The sequence below is a fragment of the Myotis davidii genome, unplaced genomic scaffold (genome assembly GCF_000327345.1).
Source record: "Myotis davidii unplaced genomic scaffold, ASM32734v1 scaffold284, whole genome shotgun sequence".
In the NCBI taxonomy this organism is placed as follows: domain Eukaryota; kingdom Metazoa; phylum Chordata; class Mammalia; order Chiroptera; family Vespertilionidae; genus Myotis; species Myotis davidii.
The window spans coordinates 2,041,831-2,047,660 of NW_006295261.1; the positions used below are offsets into that span (position 1 = coordinate 2,041,831).

Here is a 5,830-nt window from a genome sequence, read left to right on the forward strand (position 1 = left end):
GTGGACGAAAGTGAGATTTCAAGGGCCAGTGCCCGGCTCCCCCGGGCTGGCGGCGCCTGGGCGCGTGGCCGGGCTGCGAGGAGCGGCTCCCGGCCAAGTGGGCGCCGGGGCGGGAGCGCGGGCCAGGCACTTAGTTAGCGGGAGGTCCGGACCTCCAGATCGGGGAGGTGGGGCCTCGTTTTTCCCGGTTGTACATCGTTTTATTCCTGTCCCCGTCCCCCAAGCTGCCAACTCCTAAGTTAGCGCTTTGGCTCCTGAGAGATGGCCTGGCGTTAGGGGGAGAGCCCTCGTTGCCTAGTTGAAGTCTTGGGTCACACTTCCTGAACCTGCGTTTATGCTTGTGTGATACGATTGAGTTTGTAGTCTGACCACTACAAACCTAAAGTTCCAAAGGCGAGAAGGAAACAAGATCTGGGCCAGGCTTTGCAGACGATTCCCGGAATGACCCCGGCGTGGTTCTTCCGCCCTTCACCTTCCCCGCGTTTACCTGCGAAGTGTGCCTCGTCAACAGTCAACCTTGTCCATGCACCTCTTGGGAGGAACATTGTGATGGGAGTTGTGAGCTTACTGTCGGTGTCTGAAGAACCTCCGGGACTTTGGAAATAATAGCGTAGTTTATTCAGCTCGGGATTGCCGCTTTCTGATCCACGAAGAGCACAGTGGCATAAGGTAAAGGAAGCAGACGTCCAAGGCAGATGTACTGGCACAAGATAAAAAGTATGCCTCAGCTGACGTAGGTGTCATCTTAAGACGGCTAAGTTTAGCGGCGCGTGCCTGACTTTTTTGGGGCTTTTTTTCTTTTTAACATTGGCATACCGAATGAAATGTGGGCAGTTGCCAGTCGCGCTATAGAGTACTAGGGCAGAATTGGCAATGACTGAATCAATCCATTCAGGCAAAAATTCATCATGTGCCTACTGTGTGGAGAGTGTCGGAAACCAAAGTTGGCTTCCAGAGGCTTTATAGTGTAATGGGTGCTCTAGCAGGTTTACACACCAAGTACTAACCATCTGCCTGTTCCTCTCCTGCAGTGTTAGCCGAGTTCCTGTGCAAGACAGTGGGCAACGTTGTTTATCTACCAGCCGTGGGCAAACTGCGGGCCGGATTTGAAATGAATAAAACTAAAAAAAAAAAAAAAAAAAAGACGGTACCCTTTTATGTAATAATGTTTACTTTGAATTTATATTAGTTCACACAAACACTCCATCCATGCTTTTGTTCCGGCCCTCCGGTCCAGTTTAAGAACCCATTGTGGCCCTGGAGTCAAAAAGTTTGCCCACCCCTGAGTCTAACCACACAAATTCCAGTTCTATAACCTCAACTGGATTTCTCCTATTTTGCATGTCTTTTAGCACCTATGCCTCCCTTCCCACCAGAATACTTTTTGCAGCCTTTAAATTCTGGCCACTTGCATTATATGACTTTACTTCAAACTTTACAAGAAAATTAATGGTGTTAGGCACAAACTCCTTCAATTTTCCAAATGCTAGAAAATTAGATACTTCTTTGCTTTTCTCCAGTATCAGAGGAATGAGATACTCCCCGTTCTTATGTCAGATGAATTATTCATCTGTTCCCTGGTTCCATTCCATCTTTCTCTCCCATTTATTATCTTTTCTGTCTTTAATCTTCCACATTTCTGGCTCCCCTCTATTTCCTTCACAGTCAGGCTTTAAAAAATATTCTATGCTCAATGTCTCTTTTTGTTATCTGAATGCCATTCTTAATTCTAAATTCTGTACATATGCTATCAAAAATACTGTCTTTAAAGTAATCCCATTATTTAGAAGAAAATGAGTTATTGTTCTTTTATAGAGTACTGAAATCATCTTGGTGGGACTAGTAGGATGAGGTCACACTTAATAGATTGGAGTGACTTTCGGTTATTTTTATCTAGCATTTTTTTTCTTTTTAGAACCTTGTGACAGAGACTTGACCAGCCATTCATGAGACTTATTTTTTCTTCCTGGATATACTAGTACAGCTAGAATAAATTTCCCAATTTTCTGTGCCATGTGGTTGACTTTTAGTCAATGAAATATGAATGGACATGATATGCTCATTCCCAGGCTTAATGGGGTCCTCCCTTTCCCTTCATCTTTCTCCATCAGATTGAAGCTAATGAGTATAGAAACCTTGAAAACAATATGTTGGAGATGTCGGAGCCAGAAGAGAGAAGGAGCATATGTGACTAAACCACATCCAAATTAGAAAACACTTTTTTTTGGACTTCTTATAGGAGAGAAAATTAAGATTTGAGAATTTACATCTTACAAGAACTAGAATGACCATAACTAATCCAGAAATTGGTATCAGAAGTGGGGTACTACTAAGACAATAACTTAAAATATGTTGTATTGTTTTAGTGATGATACAGCAGATGTTGAAGAAACTGATATCAGAGGCTGGAAGAAGGAAACCCATGCTTTGCAGTGGGAGAATAATTGGTAAAACTGTTACCTGTGATAATTGAAAAGCATAACACCTATCTATTGAGGCTGTAGTCCAGAGGAAACAGTTCAAAATTATATTGTATTTTGAATTTTACATTTTACTTTTAGATAAATTTTACTAAAGAGAAGCTTTGGAAATAATTACAGAAATTAAAGTGCATAAGAAATTTGGAAGAATTGGTAAAGATGGCATTTTCTAGATATTGAATGGTAAAATGAAATGAAAAGGACTTGAGTACAATTTCTTTTAAGATTTAGTCTGGATCAAAGATCAAATGAAAGCTTTGGCCTTCTCATCCAAGACCATTATGTTGGCTGGGATGATGTTTTAGAGAAATTGACATGGGCAAGGAAGCAAAGAAGTAATTCAGTTTTGTCAATTATATAAGGAAGAACTTTGGGAGTAATTACTAGAAGCAAATCTATATATATATACAAAAGGCTAATATGTAAAGTGTCCCCTCTGGAGTTCGACCGAGAGTTCAACCGCTTGCTATGACTCGCGCTGACCACCAGGGGGCTGCATGGAATGAAAGAAGGTCCTGGCCAGCAGCAGGAAAGCCCCAATCGGCCCTGATTACTGGCCAGGCCTAGGGACCCTACCCGTGCACAAATTGTATGCACTGGGCCTCTAGTATATCACAAGACTTAATTTCTGAAGGAGTTTTATTGCTAATCAAATCATGAACCTGGCCAATGTTGCCTGGCCTATGCACCGAGGGGTTGTGGGTTGGATTCCCAGTCAAGGGCATGCACCTGGGTTGCAGGTTCGATCCCAGCCCCAGTAGGGGCACGTGCAGGAGACAACCAATTGATGTGTGTCATGTTGATGTTTCTCTTTCTCCCTCCTTCCTTCCTCCCTTCCAGTCTTTCTAAAAAATCCATGGAAAAAATATCCTCAGGTGAGGATTAACGCCCCCCCCCCCAAAAAAATCATGAACTTGGTTCAAATAGTGTTCAGTTGTTAAATAGCAAGGCAACTGTTCAACCCCAAACTTGCATAAGTAGGAAATAAATGCTTTACAGCTCCCCAGTACCTAAATGGAATGTGGCCATGGGAAATGATGGACAAAACATTTCAGAGGCTAGTATCAGGTCCATACAGGGACAGAGGATCACAAGGGAGTTTGAAAAACTAGATTGAGCTCTCATCAAAACTTCCTCCACCCTTGAGAGAAATGCCTGTGAAATATTTCATTATTGCTGTTCATGTGTATTGCCTAGTGTCACATTTTTCTCTATTCTAAATGAGCATTTTGTAGTTACCTGCCCATGATCATTGTGTTTCCTGGGAAATGGGGTGATATGAGAGAAAACTTGTCTTTAGTTCATAGGTTGCATCTGGACCTAATGAAGATGACTGCATTACCTGAACATCTAGTTTTTAGCCCAGCTGGTGTGGCTCAGCAACTGAACATCATCGTATGAACCAGGAGGTCACAATTTGATTCCTGGTCAGGGTACATGCCCAGGGTACAGGCTCAATCCCCGATGGGGGGCATGCAGGAGGCAGCGATCAATGATTCTCATCATTGATGTTTCTATCTCTCCCTCTCCTCTCTCTCTGAAATCAATAAAAACATTTTTTTAAAATCTAGACTTTAAGCTTGACTTAATGACTTGGTAGAACTTTAGATTGGGGTGGGATGTGTTCTGTGTGTATGAAGAGAGGTAAAATAAATATTTAGTGATAATTGTGGACTCTTGTAGTCACTACATTCTTTTTTTTTCTGGGCACACATTCTATTTCTCAACCTCCCTTGCAATTGGGCTAACTAGTTAGATGTGCCAATTAGGTTTTAATTAACTAGAAGTAGAGTAGAAGTAATGTGTTCCTATTGCAGCTCTGGTCCATAAAAGTATCACATGAGAAGTCCTCCAAGATCTCCCATTCCCTACAACTTGAGGAAGATGAACACATTTGTATTGGAAGCCATGCATTAAAAATGGTGAAACCACGATATAGGACTCAGGTTTCCTGAATCAGCATTTGGAAGATAGTTGCCTGCCTGTTAGGAATACTTACGTTAAAGTTCATATGCATTTTTTGTGTTAAGCCACTGGGATGAGAGTTTATTCTAATAGTAGAGGCCCGGTGCATGACATTCATACACTGGGCAAAGGGGTCCCTCAGCCCAGCCTGCACCCTCTCACAGTCTAGGACCCCTCAGGGGACATCCACCTGCCAGCTTAGGCCTGATTCCGCCACCCCCCCCCCGGGCCTAAGCCGGCAGTCAGACATCCCTCTCACAGTCCGGGACCCCTTGCTCCTTACTGCCCGCCTACAGCAGAGGTGGGAGAGGCCACCACCACTGCACTCACCAGCCATGAGCCCAGCTCCTGCCTTGAGCGTCTGCCCCCTGGTGGTCAGTGTGCATCATCACAATCCATCATTCTGCTGTTCAATTTCCATATTGGGGTTTTATTATATAGGATAGACCTACCTTTTTTTCCCCGGGTGCAACCATCTATTACCTGGTCCTAAGTCCCATACCACAGGGTGGACCCATGAATCAGGCCAGGCAAAATACCCTATTCCTCAATTATAATAATTGGCTCAGGAATGGACAGGTTAATTCACAAAATAAAGTCAGTCAGAGACAGTCTCATCATTTGGACTAGCACTGTTGAGGAAAAAAAAAAATACCTCACTCTGAAATTAAGCAAAAACTTTAACTATGGCTTTGGCCAGCATGCAGAGTGAACTTGCCTGAGAATGAAATTATTCGAAGAAAATGGAAGCAGTCTCAATGGTATTGGAGGAGAAAAGAGCCCATGATTTGAGACATATTTTCTGGCTCTTTTCTCAGAGTTGAAACCCTATGGGGTAAGGCAGTGGTTCTCAACCTGTGGGTCGCGACCCCTTTGGGGGTCGAATGACCCTGTCACAGGGGTCGCCTAAGACCATGGAAATCACATATGTAATTACATATTGTTTTGTGATTAATCACTATGCTTTAATTATGTTCAATTTGTAACAATGAAAATACATCCTGCATATCAGATATTTACATTACGATTCATAACAGTAGCAAAATTACAGTTAGTTATGAAGTAGCAATGAAAATAATTTTATGGTTGGGGTCACCACAACATGAGGAACTGTATTAAAGGGTCACGGCATTAGGAAGGTTGAGAACCACTGGAGTAAGGGATAGATACAGCCAGGAAGACTTCAGAATTCAAAAACAGGTAGCTTATGGCTTCTACCCAGGGTCCCACCTGGTAATTTGCCTAATGGAGCAACAATCAAGTAGAAATGGCAGCATAATATGGTTAGGCAGAGAGGATCAGGCAGCATTGAAAACCACTGCTGTGTCTTACTTGACTACAGTGGACTAAAAAGGAAATACGGAATTCCTTAAGAGGTTTATAAG

General features: G+C 42.9%; 1 long non-coding RNA gene across 1 annotated transcript; it reads left to right on the forward strand.

Moving 5' to 3' along the window:
* The first annotated feature begins 6 nt into the window (after positions 1-6).
* On the forward strand, positions 7-3,911 carry LOC102770988. The gene is made up of 3 exons (XR_001514933.1): positions 7-717; positions 2,367-2,447; positions 3,781-3,911. It is a non-coding gene; the product is annotated as an uncharacterized LOC102770988 (long non-coding RNA).
* The last annotated feature ends 1,919 nt before the right edge of the window (positions 3,912-5,830 follow it).